The 24109-nt window shown below is 46.3% G+C and overlaps 1 protein-coding gene across 2 annotated transcripts in view; it reads right to left on the minus strand.

The window, feature by feature from the left end:
• Positions 1-24109, minus strand: part of LRP5 (LDL receptor related protein 5) — a 276227-nt gene that overhangs the window by 188402 nt on the left and 63716 nt on the right. The gene's annotated exons all lie outside the window — the stretch shown is intronic.

Here is a 24109-nt window from a genome sequence, read left to right on the forward strand (position 1 = left end):
TCACCCGCCCCACACGCTGAGCCAGCTGCGGCCAGGGGAGCAGACCAGGCTGGCTGCAGCGTGCCCAGAGAGCGCTTGGGGAAGAGGCGGGCTCAGGGCAGGGATTTGGGGAGGGATCCAATGGGGGAAGGAAGGGGCAGAGTCGGGGCGGGGGGGGAGGGGTGCGCGCAAGCGCCGGAGCAGAGGGCAAAATTGTTTGTTTGTCCAGTGTCCCGGCCAAACATCAGTCGGGACGCAGGACAAACAAGCAGATATTGGGACAGTCCTGATCAAATCGGGACGTCTGGTCACCCTGGTCACAGCCAACCCAAAGTCCCTTTAGTCCCCAAATTCTGGGCCCAGAGTCAGAAAGAGGCTGGGTTGGGAGTGCCTTGGCCAGGGGCTCCTATCTTGTGCTAGTCCAGGCTGGGCTGGGGAAGGATGGGACTTCCCCTGCACAGGCAGCTCCCGGGGCTAGGTCAGACCCTCTTCCAGGAACCTCCCTTGGCTGCAGGAAACACCATGGCGGCTATCTGGGGGTCCAGCTCTGAAAGCAGTGCTCCCGCCAGCAGCAGTGCAAAAGTAAGGGTGGCAATACCTCATCCCCCTACAGTAACCTTGAGACCACCCTGCACAACTCCCTTTTGGGTCAGACCCCCATGGTTACAACACCGTGAAATTTCAGTTTTAAATATCTGAAACCATGAAATTTAAGATTTTTAAAATCCTATGATTGTAAAATTTACCAAAATGGACCATGAATTTGGTAGTGCCCTAATTATAAGAACCTGGATAGACAGGTCACATCCTTGCATATGCTCCTTAACCTATTGCATGGATGAGGGCAGGACTCCCTATGGAATTTCCAAAGACTACACAGGCATGCACACAATCAATACACTTGGACAGCCTTTTCCCAAATCTCATTACAAGATATGGTGTGAATGCAAAAATTAAAAAAAAACTTTTATGAAACTTTCAAAAATCACTATCTTTTTTAGACAGATGACAAAAAGTCACAGATATGTCCTCTTTCTGCCAGGTTCTAAGTGTCTGCTTCAAACCTTTATGGCGCTGGGAGAAATTTTCAAAACCACCTGAAGGGTTTAGGCGCACAACTCCCATTGACTTTAGCTTTTAAATCCTTTTGGTTCTTTAGAAAATCCAACCCTTATAACTGTTTATATTTAAAACAAAAAAGGTTGCCCACGCTGTTTATTATGGTTAAGGCTTAGATTATGTCATGGAGGTCGCAGAAGTCACGGAATCCGATGCAGGGACATCCCCTGTAGCTGCTCAGCCACTGTGAGCAACCGCCCCACCCCCCCACACACACACACACAGCTCCCAGCCACCGCCGGCAGGCAAAGGGACCCCAGAGCTGCTCAGCGGCTGCAGGCGCCCCTCCGCAGCTCCCCAGCCTCTGCCACTGGCAGGGGCCCTCCCACAGCTCCCCTGCCATTGCGGGTGGGGAGAACCCCCCACAGCTCCCAGCCCCACAGGGTGTCAGGGGGACCTTTCCCAACCACTGGGCAATGGGGTCTCTGCAGCTCCCAGCTGCTGCTGGGCAGGTTGGGGGCAAGTCGCTGGACCCTCTTTCCTTCCCATTTTGTCAGGGATGTTTTTAGTAGTCTTCTGTGATTTTTTGTTTATTGCCCATGACCTGTCCATGACTTTTACTAAAAATATCCATGACAAAATTGTAGCCTCAATTATGGTAAAGTGTGACATGTATCTCCCCACCACCACCACACACACACGCCCTTTCTCAAAAATGGCTGACGTGTTTCTGCTCAAACTTTAACAGAAAACCAAAAATCACTCCTAGGCTAAGAAGAAATCAGATAAAAACGTTATAAAAACAGGAAAGTTATAAATTAGGGGTAGACAACCTATGGCATGCATGCCGAAGGCAGCACGCGAGCTGATTTTCAGTGGCACTCTCACTGCCTGGTCCTGGCCACCAGTCCGGGGCCTCTGCATTTTAATTTAATTTTAAATGAAGCTTCTGAAACATTTTTAAAAACCTTATTTACTTTACATACAACAATAGTTTAGTTATATATTATAGACTTATAGAAAGAGATCTTCTAAAAACGTTAAAATGTATTACTGGCACGCGAGACCTTAAATTAGAGTGAATAAATGAAGACTCGGCACACCACGTCTGAAAGGTTGCCGACCCCTGTTATAAATAATTGAAAAGACCACTGAGAATGGGCTTCACAGTTTCAGTGTGCTTTAGGATTGTTCCTGTAAAATGAGCTTCCCATCAATGCTCAGTAGAGAAGATACCATGAACAACGTGCTACTGAGTATTTTCCCTTGAGATTTCTGAGATGTGATAAAGAATCATTATATTTAGAGAGCGTTTTTGTTTTGTTTTTTTCAATTTGCAGACATTAACCAAAGTCTCACAACAACCCTGTGAGGTACAGAAATATCACTCCCATTTCATACATATGAAAATTGGGGAAGAAAAGATTGGAAATGTATCTAAGGCTACACAGTGAGTCTGTGTTAGAAATGGAATTATAATTCAGGAGGCTCCTGGCTCCCAGTCCAGCACTCAAACCACTAGACCACACCCTTTTTATTTATAAAGAGCAATAAAAAAGAATAAAGATTCAGGGAAAAAGACATAGTTCTGGGCAGTGCAAATCATTCTGGGCAGTAGATCTGGGATTCAGCATCTACCATGCATTACCATATGTGCATATGACTGAGAAAGAGCTGAACAGAACTGTTGCTATGAAATAAAATCTGATCTATTTTTGATTTCTTTTCCATCCACACGTGGTATTCTTATTAAACTACTGTCAGCATTTTTCCCTCTTGCGTACAATCTGATTTTTTTTTTCATTCTTTCTGAGAAGCCTTTTGCAGAAGACAGGTATCTTGTCAGTCACTAAACAAACCAATTCTAAAAGTCTCAGGTTAGAGTCAAGTCATTTTCTGAAGAAGGAATTCATGTATACCTTTAGAGATGAAGCACCAAAGTCCCCATACCTTCAACATGAATCCTACTGAACAGCTTTACTTATCTTTATATTGAAGACAATTTGTACTATTGAGAAGGTATGTGGATGAGATATATCTGCAATTTATGGGATTCTTCCACTTCCCTCCTATGCAATATACACACAGAGGGCACAACAATTGCTAGGGACCTGATCCTGCAAACACATATGCACACAATAGTGAGTGCAAAAACATTTGTGCCATGGAGACTATGTCACTAGGAAGTAATGGAATCATAAGGAAGAAAGCGTCTCAGTAAGGAGCAGAAGATCATACATTGTCTGGGCACCAGTGACAAATCTGATAACTTCACAACATCTTTATTATTGTTTATAGTATATTATCACCACGAGGTTCCATCAAGATTGGGACCCCCATTGTGCTAGAGGCTTTATACACATATAACAAGAGTCACTGCTCCAAAGAGTTTACAATCTGAACAGATAAGAAAGGATGGGAAAGAGTATCATCATCCGCTTTCTACAGATTAGTATCTGATGCACAGAGACATTAATTGACTTGCCCAAGGTCTCACACAAAAGTTTATGGCAGAGCTGGAACCTGGACCCAGATCTCCTGAGTCCCAGTCCATAATGTATCATAACTGTAAGTCCACCTTTCCACGCCATCAAATATTGCATCCATCCTAGTCTTTTCCCTTAAGCAGGAGTGTGACAGGGTGTACCTGGCCTTCCATGGCCCCCTCTGGAGGGCCTACAGTCCTACTACACCCTGCCCAGAAAGGAGCAGCTACGGTGAGTCTTCCAGGCCTACCTAGATAGATGCTGCATAGAAGCAGCCTATCAGAGCCCAGCAGGCTCAGATTAAAAGGAGCTGAAAGGCCTGAGCAGGTCAGTTCATGTCTGGGAGCTAGGAGGTGGTACTGCCTGCTGGTCACAGGAGCTTGAGGGAGACCCAGAAGACAGGTTCTGGTGGCATTTAGTGAGGAGGAAGAGGATCTGAGAACTTCAGCCCTAAGATAAGGGGTGAAGAGAAAGAGGATACATGAGAAAAGGCCCAGGAAATAGCAGAAGTGAACTGCAGGAAGTGGTACACATGGCTGCTGTTTATAGTGTCCCTGGGTTGTGACCCCGAGTAGTGGGAAAGTGACCTATGCCCCGAGAAGGGGACAAGGTTCCTTTAAAAGCCCAAATGAAGGGTGGGATTTACCCAGAGACGGGGTTGAAGACCCTGGTGAGGAAAGGTAGCTTGTCGGACTTTTGCGACCCCGAGAGGGGTTCACTTTTGACTGTGTGACTTGGCTCAAGGGCTGAGCCACTGAAGACCTGTCTAATGAGGTTGGCAACCTACATCGGATGGGGAAAGGATTGCAGCACCACACCCAGCCAACAGGAGGCACTCATGAGGTGTGTGTCATCTGTCACAAAGAGAAAGAACTAATCTGCAATTCAAAGTATAATTCATTTTTTTACATCATATTCATGTAAGAGACCCTGCTACCGTCCTTAATTTATTTCTGCTACAGTGCCACCTAAAACAAAAGCTTTACAGGAAGTAGTCACAAACCAGAGTTAGGCACTACTCCGCATTTTTCTAGAGGTAACAGTTCTCTTTAGGTCAACTGATCATTAATGGAATGTAAAATCAAATCCATATGAGGTGGCAGCACATCAAAAGACATTAATCTACTAAGATATTCCTTAGAGGACTGAAATAAGGCATTAAAGTAAAGAACATTAGATAAATGAATTGTAGGAGGTGCTGAGTGGCTAAGGGCTTTTCTACAGACAGAGCAACACCAGTTTAACTTACAGTGCAATTTTATACTGAATTAGCTACATCAGTTCAAAAGGCTGCGTGGAGACTCATTTCAGTATAAACCAGTTTTATTTCACTTTAGCTTAAATTATTACACACAAGTTTAAGCTAAACCAAAATACAGTAACTCCTCATTTAAAGTTGTCCCGGTTAAAGTTGTTTCGTTGCTGATCAATTAGAGAACGTGCTCGTTTAAAGTTGTGCAACGCTCCCTTATAACATTGTTTGGCAGCCGCCTGCTTTGTCCACTACTTGCAGGAAGAGGAGCGCGTTGGAGCTAGCTGGGGGGGGTTGGAACCAGGATGGACCGGCAGCCCCCCCATCATCTCCCCTAAGTTCCCTATGCAGCAGGGAATCAATTGCCGGCAGTTCAGGTATCCCTCCCCTGACTGCCGTGTGCTGCTCCTGCCCTCTGCCTTGGAGCTGCTCCTGGGAGCATCCTGCTTGCTGTGCAAAGGGGGAGGGAGGGAGGAGGGAACAAGGGGTGCTAAAGTCAGGGTGTCCCCATTCCTCCCTGCTCCTTTATCCCATTTCCACATAGCAGGGGGGTGAGGGGATGGGGACAACGACGGACACGACAGGGCTCAGGACCGAGGGAGCTTGCTGGCAGCAACTGCTGTCTCAACTTGCTGATCTACTCAAAAAGGCAATGTACTTAGAGTGGGGTCAGCCCACTTAAAGGGGCAATGCGCGTGTCTCTCTCTCTCTCTCTCTCTCACACACACACACACACACACACACACAGTGTCTGTCTGTGTGTCTCTGCCATGCTAAGAACATAAGAACGGCCATACTGGGTCAGACCAAAAGTCCATCCAACCCAGTATCTTGTCTACCAACAGTGGCCAATCCCAGGTGCCTCAGAGGGAGTGAACCTAACAGGTAATGCTCAAGTGATCTCTCTCCTGCCATCCATCCCCACCCTCTGACAAACAGAGGCTAGGGACACCATTCCTTACCCATCCTGGCTAATAGCCAGGATTAACTTAATGGACTTAACCTCCATGAATTTATCTAGTTCCCTTTTAAACCGTTTTAGTGCTAGCCTTCACAACCTCCTCAGGGCAAGGAGTTCCACAGGTTGACTGTGTGCCATGTGAAGAACTTCCTTTTATTTGTTTTAAACCTACTTCCCATTAATTTAATTTGGTGGCCCCTAGTACAAGAAATTAACTTTTCCTTATTCACTTTCTCCACACCACTCATGGTTTTATATACCTCTATCATATCCCCCCCGTTAGTCTCCTCTTTTCCAAGCTGAAAAGTCCTAGCCTCTTTAACTTCTCCTCATATGGGACCCATTCCAAACCCCTAATCATTTTAGTTGCCCTTCTCTGAACCTTTTCTAATGCCAGTATATATTTTTTGAGATGAGAAGACCACATTTGTATTCAAGTATTCAAGTATGTGGGCTTACCACGGATTTATATAAGGGCAATAAGATATTCTCTGTCTAAGGCCTGTTCTACACTATGAGTTTAGCTCGAATTTAGCAGTGTTAAATCGAATTGACCCTGTACCCGTCCACACAAAGAAGCCATTTACTTCGACATAAAGGCCTCTTAAAATTGATTTCTGTACTCTTCCCGATGAGGGGAGTAGCGCCGAAATTGATATTGCCATTTTGAATTAGGGTTAGTGTGGCTGCAATTCAACGGTATTGGCCTCCGGGAGCTATCCCACAGTGCACCATTGTGACCGCTCTGGATAGCAATCTGAACTCGGATGCACTGGCCAGGTAGACAGGAAAAGCCCCGCGAACTTCTGAATTTCATTGCCTGTTTGCCCAGCGTGGAGAGCACAGGTGACCACACAGAGCTCAACAGCACAGGTAACCATGAAGTCCGAGAATCGAAAACGAGCACCAGCATGGACTGTACGGGAGGTAGTGGATCTGATCGCTATATGGGGAGAGGATTCCATGCTAGCAGAACTACGTTCCAAAAGACGAAATGCCAAAACATTTGAAAAAATCTCCAAGGGCATGATCGAGAGAGGCCACAATAGGGACTCACTACAGTGCCGTGTGAAAGTTAAGGAGCTCAGACAAGCCTACCAGAAAACCAAAGAAGCAAACGGAAGGTCCAGGGCAGAGCCACAGACATGCCGCTTCTACACTGAGCTGCATGCAATTCTAGGGGGGGCCGCCACCACTACCCCACCCCTGACTGTGGATTCGGAGGAAGGGGTAATCTCAGCCACGCCTGAGGAGTCTGCGGACAGGGAAGATGAGGAGGAGGAGGAGGAGCTTGCGGAGAGCACACAGCACTCTGTTCTCCCCAACAGCCAGGATCTTTTTCTCAGCCTGATGAAGTATCCTCCCAACCCTCCCAGGGCATTATCTCAGACCATGAAGCCATGGAAGGGACCTCTGGTGAGTATACCTTTGTAAATATAAAACGTGGTTTAAAAGCAAGCTTTTTTAAATGATTAATTTGCCCTGAAGGCTTGGGATGCATTCGTGGCCAGTACAGCTACTGGAAAAGTCTGTTAATGTGTCTGGGGATGGAGCGGAAATCCTCCAAGGACATCTCCATGAAGCTCTCCTGGAGGTACTCCAAAAGCCTTTGCAGAAGGTTTCTGGGCAGTGCAGCCTTATTCCGTCCTTCATGGTAGGTCACTTTACCACGCCATGCTAATAGCAAGTAATCTGGTATCATTGCATTGCAGGACAAAGCCTGGCAGCGTATGGTCCTGGTGTTTGCTGGCATTCAAGCAACATCCGTTCTTTATCTCGCTGTATTATCCTCAGGAAAGTGATATCGTTCATGGTAACCTGGTTGAAATACGGGAATTTAATTAAGGGGACAGAGGTGGCCATTCCTACTGGGCTGTTTGCCCGTGGCTGAAAAGAAATTCTTCTCTCCAGTTAGCCAAGCAGTGGGGGGAGGGGTATTAGCGCTGAGCTTTTCACATTTGGCTAGCAGGGATCTTCCCTGATACCAGCCACGCGGTGGGGGGAGGGGTAAAGCGATCATCCCAGAGAATTGGATGGGGGTGGGGGTTAGTTTGGTTTCTGCTGCTGCACGTTAACAGGAAAACTGTAGCACTCAACGGGCTTTGCTTGGTATGTAGGAAAGGAGGGTGCTGCTTTTCTGATGGCTGCAGAAGCCGAAAGAGAATGGCTTACCATGGCCGCATGCAAGCCGAATTCTGTTGCCCGGACCTGCTTCTGTGATCTCTAACACCAAAGCTGCAGGCACTCAATATTAAGATGCAAAATGTGACCTTGTACTGAAATCACATGTGCTGTGTAATGTGAATAGTGTTGTTCTCCGTGAAAGAGTATAAGCATTGTTCTGTAAAATCTATCTTTTTAAATAGTTCTCTCCCTTTTTTCCCTCCCTCCCGCAGCTGCAAATTTTTCAAGCATCCCTCCTCCGTCCCGAAGGCTATCTCAGATAAGGCGGCGGAAAAAAAGGACGCAAGACTAAATGTTTTCTGAAATCATGGAATCGACCCGTAATGAAAGAGCTCATCAGAATGAGTGGAAGGACGCGGTATCCAAGTACAGGAAAGATGCCAGTGAACGTGAGGACAGGAGGGACCAACATGAGGAGAGGAAAGATGCCGAGATGAGAAGTGGCGGGATGCAAAACTGCTGCTGCTGCGTGAGCAAACAGACATGCTCCGGCATCTGGTGGAGCTTCAGGAACGGCAGCAGGATCACAGAGTACCGCTGCAGCCCTTGTATAACTGCCCTCCCCCCTCATCATGTTCTATAGCCTTCTCACCCAGACGTGTAAGAACGCAGGGAGGAGAGGGGGGAGGAGGCTCCCCAGTGGACAGACCAGCCAAAAGGCTGTCATTATACTGAACTTTTTTAGTGGCCTTTTCCTTCCCTCCTATCCTCCTCCCAAACCCCACCCAGGCTACCTTCTCAGTTCTCATCCTCTTTTTATAACCAATTAATAAAGAATACATGATTTTTAAATGATAGTGACTTTATTTCCTTTGCAAGCAAGCTGTGATCGAAGGGGGAGGGTGGGTTGCTTACAGAGAACGAGTCAATCAAGGGCGGGTTTTCATCAAGGAGAAACAGAACTTTCACACCGTAGCCTGGCCAGTCATGAAACTGGTTTTCAAAGCTTCTCTGATGCGCAGCACTTCCTGGTGTGCTCTTCTAATTGCCCTGGTGTCTGGCTGCGCGTAATCAGTGGCCAGGTGATTTGCCTCAGCCTCCCACCCCGCCATAAAGGTCTCCCCCTTACTTTCACAGAGATTGTGGAGCACACAGCAAGCAGCAATAACAATGGGAATATTGGTTTGGCTGAAGTCTGAGTGAGTCAGTAACGTGCACCAGCGACCTTTTAAACAGCCAAATGCACATTCTACCACCATTCTGCACTTGCTCAGCCTGTAGTTGAACAGCTCCTGACTACTGTCCAGGCTGCCTGTGTATGGCTTAATGAGCCATGGCATTAAGGGGTAGGTTGGGTCCCCAAGGATAACATAAGCATTTAAACATCCCCAACGGTTATTTTCTGGTCTGGGAAGTAAATCCCTTGCTGCAGCCATTTAAACAGAGTACTGTTCCTGAAGACACGAGCATCATGAACCCTTCCCAGCCACCCCACATTGATGTTGGTGAAACGTCCCTTGTGATCCACCAGTGCTTGCAGCACCATTGGAAAGTACCCCTTGCGGTTTATGTACTGGCTGCCCTGGTGCTCCAGTGCCAAGATAGGGATATGGGTTCCATCTCTCGCCCCATCACAGTTAGGGAATCCCACTGCAGCAAAGCCATCCACTATGACCTGCACGTTTCCCAGAGTCACTACCTTTGGTAGCAGCACCTGAGTGATTGCTTTAGCTACTTGCATCACAGGAGCCCCCACAGTAGATTTGCCCACTCCAAATTGATTCCCGACTGACCGGTAGCTGTCTGGCGTTGCAAGCTTCCACAGAGCTATCGCCACTCGCTTCTCAACTGAGGGATGCTCTCATCTTGGTATACTGGCGCTTCAGGGCAGGGGAAAGCAAGTCACAAAGTTCCATGAAAGTGCCCTTACACATGTGAAAGTTTCGCAGCCACTGGGAATCATCCCACACCTGCAACACTATGCGGTCCCACCAGTCTGTGCTTGTTTCCCGGGCCCAAAATCAGCGTTCCACAGCTAGAACCTGCCCCATTAACAGCATGATCTCCAAAGCACCAGGGCCCGCGGTTTGAGAGAATTCTGTGTCCGTGTCCATGTACTCATCACTCTCGTCACTGTGCTGCAGTCGCAGCCTCCTCCTCGCCTGGTTTTTCAGGTCCTGGTTCAGCATAAACTGCACGATAATGCGCGAGGTGTTTACAATGTTCATGACTGCTGTCTTGAGCGAGCTCCATGCTATGATATGGTGTCTGCACAGTTTACCCAGGAAAAAAGGCGCAAAACGGTTGTCTGCCGTTGCTTTCACGGAGGGAAGGGTGAGGCTGTACCCAGAACCACCAGCAACAATGTTTTTTGCCCCATCAGGCATTGGGATCTCAACCCAGAATTCCAATGGGTGGGGGAGACTGCGGGAACTATAGGATAGCTACCCACAGTGCAACGCTCCGGAAGTCGATGCTAGCCTCGGTACATGGACTCACACTGACGAATTAATGTGCTTAGTGTGGCCGCATGCACTCGACTTTATACAATCGATTGCCCAAAATCAAATTCTGTAAATTCGGAGTAATCCCGTAGTGTAGACATACCCTTATTCTCTATCCCTTTTTTAACAATTCCTAACATCCTGTTTGCTTTTTTGACTGCCGCTGCACACAGCATGGACGTCTTCAGAGAACTATCCATGATAACTCCAAGATCTCTTTCCTGATTAGTTGTAGCTAAATTATCCCCCATCATATTGTATGTATAGTTGGGGTTATTTTTTCCAATGTGCATTACTTTACATTTATCCATGTTAAATTTCATTTACCATTTTGTTGCCCAATCACTTAGTTTTGTGAGATCTTTCTGGAGCTGTCTCCCCTCCCTCCATTCCTGCTGCCTTGTAGAGTGTGAGGCTACATTAACAACATGTTAACCCTTGAGGGCCCAGCGGAGTGCTAGTTCATCATTTAGCAGTAAGGCATTCCCTGGGAAATATCCCACCCTCTGACTTCATCACCTCAACCAAGCTTCACAATCATCATTGCTGTGTTCAGTATTAAATTGTTTGTTTAAAACCTTTACTGTGTATATATAAATAAAATATAGTCTTGTCTGGTGAAAATTTTTCACCTAGAACTTAACCCCCCTATTTACATTAATTCTTATGGGGAAATTGGATTCGCTTAACATTGTTCCTGAAAAATGCTACTTTAAGTGAAACATAACTACACCGTTAAGTGGGGAGTTACTGTAAGTCACTCAAACTGAACTAAGTGTTCACACAGGAATTTGCACCTGTTTAACTAAACCAATAGAAGTTTGTAGCTAGTCAACCCCACCCTATTCTAATTGTTCCAATTATGCACAATACCTAATGAGAATTCAGAACTGTGCCTTTAAGAATACTGGCTTCTCCTGCCTCTTTGGCATCTTCTGTAGCAGAAGCTGATGGCAGGACCCAGTGCAGACCGCCAACTACCTCCTTACCATTGTATCATAAGCAGAGAATGGGCAGCAGGTACCCAAAGCCACTTTTCATGCATCAGAACAACCTCTTTGCCACTCCTATTTAAAAAAGAATGCAGTGCAGAGTCAAAACAAATAGCGGTACATGTTGCAGTTTAAAAACCATGAGAGGGTTAATTTTTAAAGGCAATCAAAGCTCTCAATAATTAGGACAGTATTCAGTTATTAGGGTAATGAACCAGTGACAGCTTGTAACATTGGTATCCCCTAGCAGATAGTGTTTCTATGGGGAGGGGACTACTATCCTGCATTTTCTCCCCTCTCCATACAATTTCCATTCAACCTCGTTGAAATGCAGTTTTTCTATCCTGCTTCAGAACCATGAGTTATGTTTAATGGTGGGTGTGTTTGAAATTGTCACCTGATCACGCCCGAGAGAAGAGAGTGGGGAAAAGAAAATAAAGAGAAAAACTAATTTGATATTTACAGAGATTGGTTGTCAGCATATCAAGGGCATCTAACTGAAGTCAGAGTGAGTAAGTTCCTTCCTCACCAAAACAAACAAAACACCACAAGTTCTTCAAGTATGCTGCTGTCTGCAGCTATACGGCCATACTTTATATCAAAAGCTTTTTAGCATTGAGAGATTATAGCCATATCAGAAGGCTGGATATAAGACTTGTAACCAATTTTATGGTTGACTACTTTTCTTACATTAGTCACAAACAACTCTGCTTTTCATACATTCATCCCAATTACCCTGTACCAACCATTTAGCGAACAGTTTCAAAATAGATTTATACTCCAAGTTTATTAATGAGATTTATGTACTGAATAAGCTAATCTTTGCCTTTCCAGGAAGCACTGTAATCAAAATAGTTTCATTCAAAAGGTACATCTCCTTCATTTTAACTGTAATTTAACTTGCCATCAGTAATGGCATGCATTGCTCAAAGGAAAACTTTTCTGCTACAGTTTTTAATGTTTTTCTATCCCACATTTGCAATATTTACAGGTCTGGAATTTCTATTGATTTTCTTTTTTTTTTGCTACTCGTGTTCCCCCAATGGTTTGACTGGAACTAAAGTTAACTTCACAACAGGTTGTCAAAACAAGCTTCATTGTATGTAGCACTTTACTTTGATTATTATTGGGCTGAGAATCCCATCATGGATCAGGACCCCACCATGCTAGGTGCTGTACAAACACAGACAAAAAGATATTCCCTGCCCCAAGCAGCTCACTATCTAAAGTATAAGAGAAGAGATGGATACAGACACATGGGGGAGTACAAGGAAACAAGGAGACAATATTCGTCAGCCTGATAAGCAGTGGCTTTAATGCACCCGCAACCTAACTATTGTCAAGTCTTTTTGTAGGCCTCACAGCAAAGGAGAGTTTTAAGGAGCATTTTGAAGAGATAATGAATTAGTTTACCTTACCATGCGGATATATTTTAGGCCTCAACCTGCACAGCATCTAAACATGTGCTTAACTTTAAACATATGAGTAGTACCACTGACTTCTACCCACATGCTTAAAATTAAGCACATACTTAAGTGCTTTGCTGGATTAGGACCTTAGTATATTAGCATTGATCACCAATACAGCTCTAGACAATGTGTTTAAATTCTGTGGCAAATGTAGTGGAGAGCCACACCAAAACAGCTACAGGCTGGGTTTGTTGGCTTTTAGCTGCACTACGCTGGAGAGATGGGGTAAGTTTGTGTTTTAAAATGAGATATGCTTGGTCCTTTCCATTTAGATTACAAGCATTTTTGCAGGTCAAGCTCAGATCCTATGAACCTTTCCCTTCGAGAAGGAAATACCTGTGCAACCCACACTAACACAAGTGGCACTTTGTCCTCCTCCAATGGCCATTCCACATATCAAGATTTATGAGTCCATTACAGCCTTCAAACTGGTGGATTAGTGCAGGTAGCAAAGGTTTATGTTTTAGATCCGGAGGTCATAGGTTCAGTCCCCCTTGCCAACAACCCAGTCTATGCAGGGTCATCGCATTACTTTAGGATGTGAATGTGAATTCCTTTTTTTTAAAAAACATGTTTTGATCTGAGAGCTTCCTTTTGTTACAATAGAGGGAAAACTTTAAATCCTCACCCATTAATTTGAAGTTGTATTAGTACATTGTAATTCTAAAAAAACAAAAATATATGAAAACCAGGAAATCAGAGTGAGAGTCCTTTGTGAAGCTTCTGACCCTGAATCCCCACCTGCTGTACACCTAATAAGAATATAACTGCATATGACGGTTGAGATTTTATTCAAAGCAGTGCAGAGAATTTAGCCATACATTTTCCATTAAAGACAACTCAGCTTCACTTATAGCCTAAGCTGGGATTTGAATTTGGATGTTCAGAAACAAAATACGAGTGCACTCACTAATCCACTGCACTCAATCTGCCCTCTTACAGCTCGTGCCCAATTTTAAAGAAAGTAAAACAATCTGCTTACCATCTCGTCAGTCTCCTTAGAAACCATGTATGCACAAATGGGATCCAACAAGCAGGCTTTGAAGTGCATGGGAAAGAACGCTATAGTACATATTAAGCAGCTGTATATTATTAATATACTGTCTCAGTGCATCAGAAAATCCTGTACTGATTACAAGAGTTTAATGACTTTCACTAGTTCTTTGAAGGATTTATTTTAATCTTTACATGCAGACACACATATGGTCCGACAGTCTCTAGGTGTTGGCCGTAAAACACAATTTCCAGAGAGAAAGGAATTTAGAAACACTCCCTGATCATCACTTCTAGAATTAGGAAAAGGGTAGAAGGATCAAAAGAGTAAGACACATCTCCGTTATCTCACAGGCTATAATTCAAATTGATGCTGATATCACACACTATTTTTTTTTTCAGCTTCAGCCCAAAGCTCTCTGTGTTTCTAGCTCAAAGCAGTGACCATTTTTTGGAGAATTATTCCCTGTTTACAACAGGATGGTGGTATAGTCCAGGGGTTCTCAATTTTCTTCTATCTGAGCTGCCCCCCCAACATGCTATAAAAACTCCACGGCCCACCTGTGCCACAATAGCTAGTTTTCTGAATATAAAATCCAGGGCAGGTGTTAGGGGGTAGCAAGCAGGGCACTTGCCTGGGGCCCCATACCACAGGGGCCCCTGCAAAGGTACATTGCTCAGACTTTGGTGTCAGCCCCAGGTGGTGGGGCTCAGGGCCCTGGATTTCAGCCTCATGCAATAGGGCTTCAGCTTTCTGCCCTGGGCCCCAGCGACTGTAACGCTGACCCTGCTTAGAGGCCTCCCAGAAACCTGTTCACGGCCCCCCCCCACCCCCGTGGGCCCCGGATCCCTGTTGAGAACCACTGGTATAGTCTATGAACAACAGGCAACTAGGGAATGTGAAAACAACATTGGCTGCCCAAGAGAAATATGTTTTCTAGTACCTGAGAGGCTAGGTTGCCAGACCTTGGGTAAACTTTATTTATGTATGTGCTAGAACCTTCCAGAACATTCAGTTATTCAAAATTCCATACCAGGTGCAAGCACATATGCACCTGTGTCACTAGCACAGACTAGTTGCATATATTAGATCTCATCCCGGGCTCTTTAATATACCCAAAATTATGATACTCCCACATTTATTGAAATTAGACCGATGAACATTGTTAAATAGCAACTTGCATACTTCTGATCACCAAGCTACTTGGTTTTCCCTTTAGTCATTTGCCATATCAGGTCACACTTTCCATTTGGAAACACAGAAGGAATATAGTGACACTGGCTGTGACACTGATGGCTGTTAGGAGGTCACAATGCCCCAAGTTTGAATCCATCTTAGGCCTGGTCTACACTAGGAGGTTATGTCGAATTTAGCAGCATTAAATCGAATTAACCCTGCACCCGTCCACACAACGAAGCTATTTAGTTCGACATAGAGGTCTCTTTAAATCGATTTCTGTACTTCTCCCCGACGAGGGGAGTAGCGCTAAATTCGACATGGACATGTAGAATTAGGGTTAGTGTGGACGGAATTCAACGCTAATAGCTCCGGGAGCTATCCCACAGTGCACCACTCTGTTTACGCTCTGGACAGCAGTCCGAGCTCGGACGCTCTGACCAGCCACACAGGAAAAGCCCCGGGAAAATTTGAATTCCTTTTTCTGTCTGGCCAGTTTGAATCTCGTTTCCTGTTTGGACATCGTGGCGAGCTCAGCAGCACTGACAACGATGCAGAGCTCTCCAGCAGAGGTGACCATGCAATTGCAGAATAGAAAGAGGGCCCCAGCATGGACTGATTGGGAAGTCTTGGATCTGATCGCTGTGTGGGGTGATGAGTCCGTGCTTTCGGAGCTGCGATCGAAAAAACGGAACGCGAAGATCTACGAGAAGATCTCAAAAGCCATGACGGAGAGAGGATACAGCCGGGATGCAACGCAGTGCTGCGTGAAAATCAAGGAGCTGAGACAAGGGTACCAGAAGACCAAAGAGTCAAATGGACGCTCCGGATCCCAGCCCCAGACATGCCATTTCTACAAGGCACTGCATTCCATTCTAGGTGCGGCCGCCACCACTACCCCACCACTGTCCGTGGACTCTGACAATGGGGTATTGTCAACGGCCGCTTCCTCGGAGATGTTCGCGGAGGGGAAGATGAGGAAGGAGATGAGGAGGACGAGGCAGTCGACAGCGCTTTCAACGCTGATTTCCCCGACAGCCAGGATCTCTTCATCACCCTCACGGAGATCCCCTACCAAACCTCCCAAGGCGGTAACCTGGACCGTGAATCAGGGAAACATCGGTAGGTAAGTGTTTTAAACATTTATTTTGAACAAAATAGGAATGGTATCTTAACAATGGGTTTTTCATGATTAGTTTGCCCTAGGCGCTTTACTTTTTAGTCCTTGCCAGTGCAGCTACTGGAAAATTCTGTCAATATGTCCGGGGATAGAGCAGAAATCCTCCTGGGACATCTCCACGAAGGTCTCCTGGAGGTATTGTGAAAGCCTTTGCATCAGGTTCCTGGGGAGAGCAGACTTATTGCGTCCTCCATGGTAGGAAACTTTTCCGCGCCAGGCTAGCAGCAAGTACCCCGGGATCATTGCCTCACAAAGCATGGCGGCATACGGCCCTGGTGCTTGCTGGCATTCACACAGCATGCGGTCTTTCTCTGTCTCCGAAATCCTCATCAGAGTGATATCACTCACGGTGACCTGCTTTGAATTAGGGGAATGTTAGTATTGGGACTGATTGCCTGTTCCTTTACATAACTGTAACCGGCCGTTTACAGCCACGCGGTGGAGGCGTGACAGGGGCAGCATGCAGGGATCTTTCCCGGGGACAGCCACGAGGGGGTTGGAACAGAGACAGAGTTCATGCTGGCCGGATTGTCGGCAGCAGGAACTGGCCAACGCTAGGAGCATTGCTTGGAACGTGAAAGGAGGGCACTGCTATAAATTAAGCTTTAAGCAGCCAAAAGTCTACGGCTTACCATGTCCGCTTGCTAGCCGAATTCCGCTGTCCGGCCCTTGTGTGATCTGTACAGCAAGACCCCAAGCACTCAATGAGAAGGCCGAAAATTCGACCTTGTACTGAGTGCACATGTGATAGGTGCTGTGCATGGTCTTGTTCACAGAGAAAGACTATATTCATTGTTCGCAAAACTGTATCTTTCTGAGGAATTCACTCCCTTTTTCCCATCCCACAGCTGCGAGTGTTTCCCGAGCTACCCTGGCATCCCCCTCCCAGAGGCTGGTGCAGATCAGGCGACGAAAGAGAAGGACACGGGACAAGATGTTCTCAGAACTTATGGGCTGCTCCCGAGCCGAGGCAGCACAGCAGACCCAGTGGAGGGAGAACATGTCGCAATACCAGCGATCACACAGCGAACGGGAGGCCAGGTGGCGGCAGGAAGACCAGCAGGCGACTCATGCTTGGTCTAATGAGGGAGCAAACGGACACGCTCCGGCGCCTTGTAGATGTTCTGCAGGACTGGAGGCAGGAGGACAGAGCCCCGCTGCAGTCTCTCTCTAACCGTCCTCCCCCGGCACAAAGTCCCATCCTCCCCTCACCCAAAGTCCCAAGAAGGAGGGGCGGCAGGGGCCGTGAAAACAGTCACTCCACCCCTGCAGACTGCTCAAGTAACAGAAGGCTCTCATTCCCAAGATTCGATAAGTCCTTTCCTTCACCCCAAAAACACCTCACCCAAGCCCCCGTCCCAGTTTCATCTCCTAACTGTGTAGTTGTTAATAAAAAATATATTTCTGTTAATTACTGTTTCCATCATGTTCTTTTAAAGGACAGTGTGTTTGAAGGGGAGGGGGGAAGGGGGTTGTTAATTGGAGAGGACAGTCACCTTTTCCAGGGTACAGACACGGGGGCAGGTTCAGCAGAAGGTCACACACACATTGCAGTCACTAGGCACCCTGGTCAGTCTGGGAGGTGGTTTTCCTGTTCTGTGTGGGGGGGGGCTATGTGAGTTTGTGGCAGGGGAGGGCGGTTACAGATCTTATGCAGCGGTCCTTAGCCTGGATGACAGAGCCCCGCAGCAGGGGATCTGTAACCGCCCTCCCACACCACAAAGTCATGTAGCCCCCCCCACACAGAGTCCCAAAAAGGAGGGGTGGCAGGCTCCGTTGAAACAACCAGTCCACCACTGCGGACCGCTCTAGGAGCAGGAGCCTGTCATTCCTCGAGTTTAGAAGCGTCCTTTCCATCACTACACCCGCTCCCCATCACAGTCTGTGTCCCAGTTTCAACCCTTTACCACAAAATCCTTAATAAAGAAAACAGTGTTAATGAACAAAGTTTCATTTATTTTATTTTTAAAGGTGTGTTGGAAGGGGGTTGGTAACTGGAGAGGATAGTCAACATTAACTGGGTAAAGAAATGGGGGCAGGTTCAGCTTCTGTTTAAAAAAACGTAATAGTCACAGGTTACCCTGGTCACTCTAGAACCTAGCTTTCAAAGCTTCCCGGATGCACAGTGCGTCCTGCTGGGCTCTTCTAATCGCCCGGGTGTCTGGCTGGGCGTAATCAGCAGCCAAGCAATTTGCCTCAACCTCCAACCCCGCCATAAACATCTCCCCCTTAGTCTCACAGAGATTGTGGAGCACACAGCAAGCTGCAACAACAATGGGGATATTGGTTTAGCTGAGATCAGAACGAGTCAGTAAGCTTCTCCATCTCCCCTTCAGATGTCCAAAAGCACACTCCACCACCATTCTGCACTTGCTCAGCCGGTAGTTGAAGAGTTCTTTTTCACTGTCCAGGGCGCCTGTATAGGGCTTCATGAGCCAGGGCATTAGCGGGTAGGCTGGGTCCCCGAGGATCACTATAGGCATCTCCACATCCCCAACAGTTATTTTGTGGTCTGGGAAGTAAATACCTTCCTGCAGCCATCTAAACAGACCAGAGTTCCTGAAAACGCGAGCGTCATGAACCTTGCCCGGCCAGCCAACATTGATGTTGGTAAAACATCCCCTATGGTCCACCAGTGCTTGCAGCACCATTGAGAAGTAGCCCTTTCGGTTAATGTACTGGCTGGCCTGGTGGGCCGGTCCCAGGATAGGGATGTGAGTTCCATCTTTAGCCCCACCGCAGTTTGGGAATCCCATCGCAGCAAAGCCATCTATGATCACCTGCACGTTTCCCAGGGTCACTATCTTTGAGAGCAGTAGCTCAACGATTGCATTGGCTACTTGCTTCACAGCAACCTCCAAGGTAGATTTGCCCACTCCAAAGTGATTCGCGACTGACTGGTAGCTGTCTGGCGTTACAAGCTTCCAGAGGGCTATGGCCACTCGCTTCTGGACAGTCAGGGCTGCTCGCATCTGGGTGTCCTTGCGCTTCAGGGCAGGGAACAGCAACTCACAAAGTTCCAGGAAAGTTCGCTTACGCATCCGAAAGTTTTGCAGCCACTGTGATTCATCCCAGACCTGCAGCACTATGCGGTCCCATCCGTCCGTGCTTGTTTCCCGGGCCCAGAATCACCATTCCACAGCATCAACATGACCCATTGCCATCATGATGTCCACGGCGCGGGGTCCCGTGCTTTGTGAGAGGTCTGTGCCCCTCTCAGACCTAATGTCCTCACCGCGCTGCCATAGCCTCCTCGCCCAATTTCTCAGCATCTGCCTCTGAAACAGGTGGATGATAAGGTGCGAGGTGTTGACCACGGCCATAACTGCAGCAGGCTCCATGCTCGCAGCGCTGTGGCATCCACGCTGTCAATCACCAGAAAAGTGTGCGAACTGATTGCCCGCCGGCGCTTTCACGGAGGGAGGGCGGGAGTGAGAGTTCAATGACGACAGTTACCCAAAACCACCCTCGACACATTTTTGGCCCCAGCAGGCATTGGGGGCTTGACCCAGAATTCCAATGGGCAGCGGGGACTGCGCGAACTGTGGGATAGCTGCCCACAGTGCATCGCTTCCAATGTCGACACTTGCCCCGTTAGTGTTGGCTCACAAAGTCGAATTACTGTCCTTAGTGTGGATACACACGTTCGACTTTGTAGTATCGGTTCCACAAATTCGCTTTAAGTAAAATCGAACTACTCTCGTAGTGCAGACATACCCTTAGAAGCATTATTCCAGGCTGTCTGCAGATTCAGGCACCATTGCACTGCTTTACTCTCAAAGTTCTCTTCACACCCAGAAGATCTAGAAGCTAGGGTAAGAAAGGAAGGATGATCACAACTCCCCAGAAACCTGTTTGCATCCCAAGGCTGAGAGAACTCCTGCTTTAAACTGTTTACAGCCCTTTCAGTCTCTGTTCAAGATATTTGCATCTCTGCTAACTGCATCTTCCTACTGAAATGGAAGTTTTACTTTTTAAAAAATACTGCTCCATCTGGTTCTGTAGGATCTGCATATTGCGATATGTACTGAGGCAGATTTAACAGATCCAGGATTTCTCATCATAGCCTTTTCGGTTTTTGACAATTTGCTTTCTCATAAGCTCGGATAGTAAATCCCCATTGGTGGGTCCTTTAAAGAAAAGGCTCTTTAAGCTAATTTTGTCTCACTGCCTTTTCCTCTTACATTTTTAAGTGGTCTGTACTGCTTCTAATTTCCTGTACTCTATGATGATCTCCCAGTCTTTGCATGTGTACGCATGCACACACACGCAACACTTGCTATCTATTTTTTTTCTTTTAAGTAACTAGCCATACCAAGCAACCTCCCTAAAATTAGTTTGGGCAGTTTCCCAGAACAGTAGTTCTCAACCAGGAGTATATGTACTCCTGCGGGTACACAGAGGTCTTCCCGGAGGTACATTAATTCATCTAGATATTTGCCTAGTTTTACAACAGGCTACATAAAAAGCACTAGTGAAGTCAGTACAAACTAAAATTTCATACAGACAATGACTTGTTTACCCTGCTCTATGTACTATACACTTAATTTAAGTACAATATTTATATTCCAATTGATTTATTTTAGAAGTATATGGTAAAAATGAGAGAGTCAGCAACTTTTCAGTGATAGTGTGCTGTGACACTTTTGTATTTTTATGTCTGATTTTGTAAGCAAGTCGTTTTTAAGTTAAATGAAACATGGGGGTACGCAAGACAAATCAGACTCCTGAAAAGGGTGCCTTAATCTGGAAAGGTTGGGAACCACTGTCCCAGAGGATAGCATCACTAGTATCCCCCCATTTTATACACATTTTTGTTTCTATCTTTAGGTCCTTTAGCATAGTATAATTTAAGATTCATTGCCCCTCTGCTTTGGTACAACTCACACAAGGGCATGATCTAACACTGTCCATACCAACTCGGTATACTTAAGATAGGAGTTAATGGTAGAAAAGCATAAGATCTAGGCTTGAGTATGAACACTGACTATATGAATAAAATGTAGTCTCTCTCCAGGAGGCTGTCTCTATATAGGCATTAATTGCATTTCAATTATACCTAAAAGTTGTATCATGTTTTTTCCCCTCCCATACACACACAGATGCTGGGTTTTTGACCATCTTTAAGTCTGGGATCCATTTTCTAAGTAGATTTGGGAAACATAAAACTACAAGGGAGTGACAGCACTTGCTAGTGTGGGCAGAATGCAAGCACCCCTATGCACCTCAATCTATACCTATCTATCTCATAGAACTGGAAGGGACCTTGAAAAATCATTGAGTCCAGTCCCCCAAGTACTGTCCCTGACCTGCCATACTCCTGAAGCTTGGCTACACTCGGGACTTCACAGCGCTGCCGCGGCAGCGCTGTGAAGCACGAGTGTAGTCGCGCCGCCAGAGAGCTCTCGCAGCACTGTATGTACTCCACCTCTCCGAGGGGAGTAGCTTGCAGCGCTGCGAGCGAGTGTGCAGAGCTGCAGGCACTGATTACACTAGCGCTTTACAACGCTGTACTCGCTGCGCTCGGGGGTGTTTTTTCACACCCCTGAGCGCAGCAAGTTGCAGCGCTGTATAGTGCCAGTGTAGCCAAAGCCTGAGAGTCATTCTAGACCTCTTCTGAGCACAGTGAAGCGGTGACATGCTGGTGAGGAATCACTACAGACAGCCAAACTCATTTGCACCCATAATCTTTATTTAGGATTTGAATCCCAGTCTCCAGAGGAAAAAGGCTAGAGCATTAGCTTACAGCTCCACCTAGCCCCACCGAAGGCCAGTTTAAGTTGTATTTCATCTTGTCTAGCTTTCCCCCTCCAATGTTTGCCAAGCAAATGTTGCAAAGGGGACCACCTACCCAGCAAGCTGCGCTGTCTGGCAGTCAGCCATTTCATGGGGGAGCTGTTCACCTGAACAGCGTGCAGTGAGTTCAGCATGCCTTCACTTCCCAGCTTGGGTTTTGTAACCCAGTACAGCATGGCCACTATGCACAGCTCTCATTTCAACTGCTGCTTTACCAGACTGCTGATGCACATACCACCAGCTCGGGGGCAAGAGGGCAGGGAGAGGGAATGGTTTTCCGCCATGAAAAGTGCTTTTCTGAAAATGGCAAGATTTTGCAGGATTTCACTAGCATTTTTGCAAAACATACATTCCATTCAGGCTCTACTGAAACTGTTTCCCGCGGAATCTTTGTCCTTTTTCAAGATCTGTGCACATGTGCTGCTGCTCTCAAACTGCTGCAGGAACATGGCAAGAGGAAGCAACAGGGGGCACTCTCCTGAATCACCCGAGAGCCTGAAACACAGGACCTTACAGCAGTGAGCACCAGTACATCTCAGTGGCGGTGTCAGAGGAGGTACATCACTGCTTTATTTTGCTGTTTCCAGGTTAATGACTATTTTAAAAAACTTCCATTAGACTGGTGAACTTGTGTGTCACTGCTGAATTCTCGTTTCCTCCTTGCACCAAGGGCCAGAGGAACAGGTCCCTTTGGGAGAAACCATCTAAGGCCAGCAAGTTCACTCCTTTTTCCCCACCATACAGGGCTGTGGTTGCCTGCCCAGAATCCACCAGTCATCTGGAGAATAGCAGTTGCTCAGTGGAAACAATGAGGAGTCCTTGTGGCACATTAGAGACCAACAAATGTATTTGGGCATAAGCTTTCGTGGGCTTATGCCCAAATAAATTTGTTAGTCTCTTAGGTACCCCAAGGACTCCTTGTTGTTTTTGCTGATACAGCCTAACATGGTTACCCCTCTGAAAGTTGCTCAGTAGTGGCTGGAGCATCACTTGGTATGATTGCAGTTTAGGATTTCTTTTGGGGGTATAAGCAACCACGCTTAGGGAGAGTTTAATTTGCATGTTAATTATAAATGTTCCTCCTTCCTGTTTTGGTCTCGAAAGAGTCTGGCATGTGGGACTGCTACTGAAGGAGCCTGGCAACTCCAGCTTGTATTATGGTAAATGGCCACAGCACAATACCAAGTTCTCTTTGCTCCTGTCTTTCTTTTGCTTGCGTTTTGTTTGTTTGTTTTTTTTTTTTACCCCAGACACTCAATTGAAAAGACAGGCTCTGCAGAGACGGATTCTCTCCCAGCTCACTGCCAGTCATTCCTGTGTTACTGAAATGCAGTGAAATTCCATTACTTTTATATTGAATTCTACACACCTATCTATTTTTTCCCCTCAACAACTCTTACAAAGAGCCTAAATTTATTGTGTGCTTTGGTTGGTGCTGGACTTTCTTAAAGAGGGGAAGGATATAGGAGCTGCTTAATTTAGAAGAGAAGGATAAAGTGACCCCTTACAAAGAACTGTGTGTGGACAGAGCCGACAGGACGAGCTGCAATCATGCAGCTTCAACATTTCTTTCTGTCCACACTCGCAATGCACCAGGATGCAAGGAATGGCTGCAGGTGGAAGCCCCGCCAAGGCAGTCTGATCCAGTGGACGGACGGACGGACGCACACACATCTCCTTTGCCTATTTAGATTATAAACTCTTTGGGGCAGAGACCCCCTCCTTTCTATATGTCCATACAGTGCTAGCATGATGGGGTCCTGATCTAAATTGATCTAGACATTCAGGCCTCTACCAGGTTCATTCACCTGCCAACACTTATATAATTAGATGACAATCTCGATTTCAACATATTGGCTTTTGTTTACCAAAGCAAAGCATGTGAGAATTCCTGTTTTGACTAAAGGAGATTTGCATACATTGCTGTCTACATGTATTAAAAAAGAAAACCACACACATCACGATCCAAACAAGAGTTCTGTTAACTTACCAGACAGGTTAATTGCAGGCATAGAAATTTACAACATTAAGACATATTGGAAAAGTAAGACTCTTACTGATTGAGTATTTTCATTGGCACCTAAGCTCGGCTATTTTATATATATTTTAATTTTGGCTCTGTATCTGGGTTGTCATT

This window comes from Trachemys scripta, chromosome 4, assembly GCF_013100865.1.
Source record: "Trachemys scripta elegans isolate TJP31775 chromosome 4, CAS_Tse_1.0, whole genome shotgun sequence".
In the NCBI taxonomy this organism is placed as follows: domain Eukaryota; kingdom Metazoa; phylum Chordata; order Testudines; family Emydidae; genus Trachemys; species Trachemys scripta.